The 7500-nt window shown below is 45.4% G+C and overlaps 1 protein-coding gene across 2 annotated transcripts in view; it reads right to left on the bottom strand.

The window, feature by feature from the left end:
• The window catches only part of LOC143291424 (uncharacterized), a 28602-nt gene that overhangs the window by 7171 nt on the left and 13931 nt on the right, over nt 1-7500 (bottom strand). Inside the window, exons 2-3 of one of the 2 annotated variants that reach the window (XM_076601268.1) lie at nt 3425-3609; nt 230-665 (exon numbers count right to left, since the gene is read on the bottom strand). The exons of the other annotated variant lie outside the window; for it this stretch is intronic. The gene's annotated coding sequence lies outside the window, so the exon portion shown is untranslated. The remainder of the gene's footprint in view (nt 1-229; nt 666-3424; nt 3610-7500) is intronic. 2 annotated transcript variants of the gene reach the window in all.

The following is a 7500-nucleotide window of genomic DNA, read 5'->3' as shown; positions in this document are numbered from 1 at the left end:
CCGCCCTCCACCCCCCCCCCACACCCCCCCCCACCCCCCTCTTTTTTCCGTCAAATATCACTTAAAGTGGAAGACTAAACTGAAGACTACGACTACACACACACACACACACACACACATGACGTCTTTAGTTGCCTGACGTATAACACACACTCACACAAAAAATGACGTCTTTAGTTGCCTGACGTATAACACACACTCACACAAAAAATGACGTCTCTCTTCTCACCACTGGCGCAGAAAGTTGTACGAGTCAGAGCAGTCTGTGTGGAGAGAGAAACATTGTCGCCATTCAGTCAGGCTCGCTGTTCGCTCATGCTGCTTCTCAACCGCCGATCGATAGCGATGGTCAGCCACCATCACCCGCCGTTTGTTGCAGCATGCTTCACTCGTCTGTCTCTCTGCTGACCAAGGTGTCGGACCTGGTCATGCAGCAGGTAGGTTGAAGGACCCGACAGGAATAAGAGCCAGGTCCACAAGGCCCACAACCCAAACACTGTCACGCTGTCCGCGGCTAGCCCCACACCCCGACACGGTTGAGTGGTTCGTCATCTGCGTCGGAACCAGGAGGCGGTTAGAGAAATGTAGGTCAGAGATGGTGGTGGAACCAATCGATAGCCTCCCCCACCGGCAGTGGGAAATCATGGGGAAACACCGCTCACAACCTGCAACAGTGTTCACGTTGTGTTAAACGGTCATCACCACGCTAACCCCCTACAGACTCTAGCTCCTCCACCCCCACCTCCACCCCCTCTCCCACCCCCGCGCTCTGCACATCTCCCCCCCCCCCCCCACGCCCCTACTCCCACATACACACACTCCCCATATTACGTGACGTCAAGGGCAGCGGATCAAGACCCTTGAAACCTTTTGACTGAGGCTCTGTCTCTCACAAACTCGGTAGTTTGGATAATATCCGAGAAAAGAAAAAAATAATAAAAAAAGCAAATAAATCAAAACCTTCGTTACAAATCAGTTGACACCCTGACAAAGATGTCTTGACAAGTGGTGTGACCTGTGCACCAACAGACGAGGAGCTTGACCGTGGATAATATTTTTCTTACCGAACCAGCCCCCCCACCCCTCCCTCCCCCCTCGGCCCCCTGTCATGCCAACGCTCGGCTTGTATCACAGGTGGACATGAGCTTACAGGTGGGCCAACAGCAAAGTGAGAGTTGTATGAGCAGTGGTTTCTCCATTTCAATGGGAAGTCATTTACAGCTTTGTCTTTTGAGAAGGACTGTGACTCTCGAACTTGGAGGCCAAATTGCACTGGCACTTGGTGCTGCAGCCTTGGGGGCTTGTTGGCCTTTGATAACCATTCACAAAGCCGGCTGTCCTAAAACCCTCTTGGCCGAAGGAGTGGGGATGTAACTTTAGCATGATCAAATTCTACCCCAGATAGGACAGCAGTTGTCTCCACTGCAGTTCTGATGGCCATAGTCGGTCACGACTACCACACTGACTGTCATACTATCATACTGACTGTCATACTATCATACTGACTGTCATACTATCATACTGACTGTCATACTATCATACTGTCATACTGACTATCATACTATCATACTGACTGTCATGCTGTCATACTGACTATCATACTATCATACTGACTGTCATACTATCATACTGTCATACTGACTATCATACTATCATACTGACTGTCATGCTATCACACTGTCATACTGACTGTCATACTATCATACCATCATACTGACTATCATACTATCATACTGACTGTCATACTATCATACTGACTGTCATACTATCATACTGACTGTCATGCTATCATACTGTCATACTGACTGTCATACTATCATACTGACTGTCATGCTGTCATACTGTCATACTGACTGTCATACTATCATACTGACTGTCATGCTATCATACTGTCATACTGACTATCATACTATCATACTGACTGTCATGCTGTCATACTGACTGTCATGCTGTCATACTGTCATACTGACTGTCATACTGTCATACTGACTGTCATGCTATCATACTGTCATACTAACTATCATACTATCATACTGACTGTCATGCTATCATACTGACTGTCATGCTGTCATACTGACTGTCATACTATCATACTGACTGTCATGCTATCATACTATCATACTGACTGTCATGCTGTCATACTGACTGTCATACTGTCATACTGACTGTCATACTAACTATCATACTATCATACTGTCATGCTATCATACTGTCATGCTATCATGCTGACTGTCATGCTGTCATGCTGCCTGTCATACAGCCCACAACCAGATGACCCGATCTGTCATGAACCCTCTCCCAAAACTGCAGGTTTACCCCTGGTCTCTGTGCTAGTCCTTCGGAAGAGACCGAGGCCCGGCTGCAGGATGCACGGAACTTTGCGCGCGTAAAAGAACCCACGGCGACAAAATGGATGCCCTTGGTATAAGAAAAGACTGTAGAAATACCCTCTTTGATAGCCAAAGACACTCCAAACTGACCAGAAAATATGGGTGGTAATGCAGTGTGGTGACACACTCTTATCTCCCCGGAGAGGGCAGCCCCAAGTTTACCCAGAGAAATCTGTTTGACAAAACGTAATACAATGCAACACAACACAACACAATGCAACACAACACAACACAACGCAACGCAACGCAACGCAACGCAACGCAACACAACGCAACGCAACACAACACAACACAACGCAACGCAACACAACACAACGCAACGTAACACAACACAACGTAACACAACACAACACAACGCAACACAACACAATGCAACACAACGCAACGCAACGCAACGCAACACAATGCAACGTAACACAACACAATGCAACACAACACAACACAACACAACACGACACAACGCAACGTAACACAACACAATGCAACGCAACACAACACAACACAATGCAACGCAACACAACACGACACAACGCAACGTAACACAACACAATGCAACGCAACACAACACAACGCGGCGCAACTGACAACACAACGCAACGCAACGCAACGCAGCGCAATACATACAATGCAATGCAATACAATATAATACAATGCAGTACAATACAATACAACAAAATACAATACAATTACACCAAAATACAACACAACACAATACAAACACGGCGGCAAGAGCCCAAAGCGTGACGAAGCACAAAATGACAATCACTGATCTTCAAAGTCTTTGGAGACCACCTTCTGGATCAAATCGCTTGGGCGAACCTGTTAGATCAGAACGTCGACTTCCTTGTTGTTGACACAGCACAAAGCACGGCGCCCTGCTCCATTGTGAAAACAGGGACCCAATTTCCTCAAGGAACGGTGGGGGAGGGGGGGGGACAAAAAAACACACACAAAAAACACACACACACACACAAACACACACACAAAAAACGGAAAAAAAAACCCTAACAAAAAGAAGAAAATGGACAACTCACTTCAAAAGACGACGATGCATCAATTTCTATGAAAGAGGGGTGGGGGTACGGGGGCTGACGTCAGCGGTGTCACGTGACCGTAGTGACGTCACCAAGCGCAAAGGGGCTGTCATGGCAGAAAGGCGTCACTTCCGTTTAGACCCCGGAAACTGCCCTGTGGGTGTTGGCCCTGGTCAGAGGGTTGCCTGGAGAAGAGGAGAGAAAAGGAATCCGTCTTGTGTCGGGTTTTGAAACTGTGTGGTGAAGAGTGCTTTCTTCTTCTCCGTCTTCTTCTATTCCCTCGGCGATGATAGAACCTTCCTCGGCGATGATAGAACCTTCCTCGGCGATGATAGAACCTTCCGCGTTCCAAACTACAAAATAGAACAGCACGGTGGTCGAGCCTTTACATCATCTGCTGTTCAGATATGGAACTCTTTGCCTCACCACGTCCGTCACAGCCCCTCACTGCCTTCCTTCAAATCTGACCTCTTCCAGCAGCATTTCCTCTGGTCCCTCTGTCATACGTGAAAGCAGTCACTGGATTGTGAAGGTATATTTTGTAACGCTGTACTGTGTGCGCCGAATGAATGTGTGTATGTATGTATTGTACGTGTGTTTGTGTGTGTGTGTGTGTGTGTGTGCCGTGGAAGCTGCGATACGTAGACTAGAAATGAGTGTGTGGAGGAGGGGGTAGAGGAGGTGCAAGGTAATGTGTGTGTGTGTGTGTGTGTGTGTGTGTTGGAGCTCATGTACGTTTATATGTATTTGACTGTGCTTTCATATGTGCTTGTACAAGTAAGTGTTCATCTCTGTGAGTGTGTGTTTGTGTGTGTGTGTGTGTGTGTGTGCCGTGGAAGCTGCGATACTTAGACTAGAAATGAGTGTGTGGGGGAGGGGGGTAGAGGAGGTGCACGGTAATGCGTGTGTGTGTGTGTGTGTGTTGGAGCTCATGTACGTTTATATGTATTTGACTGTGCTTTCATATATGTGAAACTGCATGTCTGGTGCATTTCTGTTATGCATGTGTGGGTGTATGTGTGAATGTGTGTCTTCATATTTTACATTTATTTGCTTATTTATCACCATTGTTGTATTTATTTATTTATTTATTTATGTTTTATTATTATCATTTTATTAGTATTACTAATATTATTACTACTACCTTTTTCTATATTATAACTATTATTTATTTATTTATTTATTTATTTATGCAAGCTTATCTATTATTTATTCCCCCGTGTTTTTTTTGTGTTTTTTGTTTTGTTTTTTTTCTCAAGGCCTGACTAAGCGCGTTGGGTTACGCTGCTGGTCAGGCATCTGCTTGGCAGATGTGGTGTAGCGTATATGGTTTTGTCCGAACGCAGTGACGCCTCCTTGAGCTACTGAAACTGAAACTGAAACTGTACGTACGAGTTTGTATGCGCGTATATATGTTTATTGTGCATGATTGTGAGTTGTGGACTGAGTGTGTTTCCTATGCGTGTGTGTGTGGATTGTAAAGCGCTTTGTGCAATGATGAAAGCGCTGACAGATGTCCAGTTATTATCATCATTATTATTCTCTGTACAATCCACACACACACACACCGCACACACACACACACACACACACACACACACACCGCACACACACACACACACACACACACACACATGGCCATAATCACACGCACATACACATACACGCACTCATGCACACACGCACGCACACACACACGCACGCACGCACATACACACACACGCACTCATGCACACACACACACACACACACACATAGACACGCATGCACACACTCACACACTCTCTCTGTCTTCCTCCATCTCTCCATCATACATTTGCATGATTTGGACTCAAGACACCGCTTGCGATAGAACCATATACTGAGATGGAAATTTAGAGATATCAAAACAGATTTGGTATTTCTATATTGCTGTTCCTATTTTCAGATATAGTGTTGTAAGTGAGCTGATATACACCTGTGGATTCTGCCGTCTAGGTAAGGAAGATGAATTACAGTTATGTTGCCCTGTCTTAAGTGACCTCAAACAAACATCAGTATAACCAAAATATGACAAAGATCCATCTACTTTTATATTTAATTTGTTCATGTCGTCAAGACATGAGTTTACTCTACATAACTTGGCGATTTCCAAACAGCACCGAAGAGACTACGAATTAATATTTCGTGAATGTTGTTGAATATTGTATCAGCAATTTTGGTTGATTTGTGATATCTATTTATTGTGTCATATTCTTTTGTTCATGTTCTTTTATGTGACCCCCTTTAGTAAGGGGTTTTGGCCTTCATCTAAACGAAAGATCATAAACGTTATTGTTATCATTATCGTTGTCGTTATCTCTCTCTGTCTCTGTCTCTCTCTCTCTCTCTCTCAAATGCAGTAACAACCAAACCGCTTTTCGGCCAGTAGAGAAGAAAAAAAAGCTTGAAAACTTTGAAAGCAAACAAGCAACAAAGAGAGAGAGAGAGACAAACAGACACACACACACACACACACACACACACACACACACACACAGAGAGAGAGAGAGAGAGAGAGAAGTGAGCATTATGGGGAGTGGGGGACGCTTTAAACCCATTCAAAACGAACTAAGGGTCATTAGAAGTGTGTCTGAATGAGAGAGCCCATTGTATGCCTGATATGGCTTGACGTTTCATTCCTCATGCGGTCTCCACGGACATCTAACAACTGGCCTGTTGAACGATTCTACACCCCACGGTATGCATGTATGTATGTATGTATGTATGTATGTATTCGTGTGTGTGTGTGTGTGTGTGTGTGTGTGTGTGTGTGTGTGTGTGTGTGTGTGTGTGTTCGCAAACTCGGGGTAGAAAAGAACGAACCTATTCTGGGTTATCGTCGTACAAGGCAAGATACTTTCTTTTAAAGTAGGACAAGAAATCAACACCCCCACCCCCCGCCACAACACCCCTCCGCCCCTCCCCCCGTGCCCCCTCGTACCCCTCACCCCCCCCCCCCCAACCCTCCCCACTCACCCTCTCCCCCCCCCTCCTCCCCCAAACAATCAATCGGTTTTATTGCTCTTGTTTATTTGCTTTTCTTTTTTCTTTTGGCGACGACAGACTTCCATAAATGTGTCAGAACCTGCAGCAGTGTTTTGCGTGGTGGGTATCCCAGCAACACTCCATGGCACAAGTCCAATTGAAGCCTTCAAAGAACGCGGGCCAATGTATGTTGGATCAACTGAGCCAACACACACACACACACACACACACACACACACACACACACACACACACACACACACACACACACACACACACACACACACACACACACACACACACACACACACACAAACACATTAACGGTGCAAAGGCAAACACACACACACACACACACACACACACAGAGTCACAGTCACACACACACACACACACACACACACACACAGAGTCACACACACACACACACGCACACACATTAACGGTGCAAAGGCAAACACACACACACACACACACAGAGTCACAGTCACACACACACACACACACACACACACACACACACAGAGTCACACACACACACACACGCACACACATTAACGGTGCAAAGGCAAACACACACACACACACACACACACACACACACACACACACACACACACACACACACACACACACACACACACACACACAGAGTATATAATATCAACATATACCACCCAAGGGGAATAGATGCAAGAACAATAGAGCATGACAGACAGAAAGAGGGAGGTGGAGAGAGAGAGAAAGAATGTGTGTGTGTGTGTGTGTGTGTGTGTGTGTGTGTGTGTGTGCCCTTTTCTACATGGCACCGGAATTCGAAAATGTTTACCTTATTTTTTTCAGACCCCCCGCCCCCCCGAAAAAACAACAACAACAACGAACAAGCAAACAAACATATTGTTTTTCGACTTTTTCCTTGAAATTTGATTAATTTTTCATCATCATTTTCATGAGTTAGGCACGCTGTTTGAGTCTTTCTTCATACACTGTGTCTGTCTTCGTTATATTGCGTCGCTCTTACTTATATTGCGTCTGTCTTCGTTGTATTGCGTCTTTTCTTTCTTCATACA

Source organism: Babylonia areolata, chromosome 17 (genome assembly GCF_041734735.1).
Source record: "Babylonia areolata isolate BAREFJ2019XMU chromosome 17, ASM4173473v1, whole genome shotgun sequence".
In the NCBI taxonomy this organism is placed as follows: domain Eukaryota; kingdom Metazoa; phylum Mollusca; class Gastropoda; order Neogastropoda; family Buccinidae; genus Babylonia; species Babylonia areolata.
The sequence above is the reverse complement of the archived record's forward strand: the minus strand, read 5'-3'. Positions and strand labels throughout refer to the sequence as shown.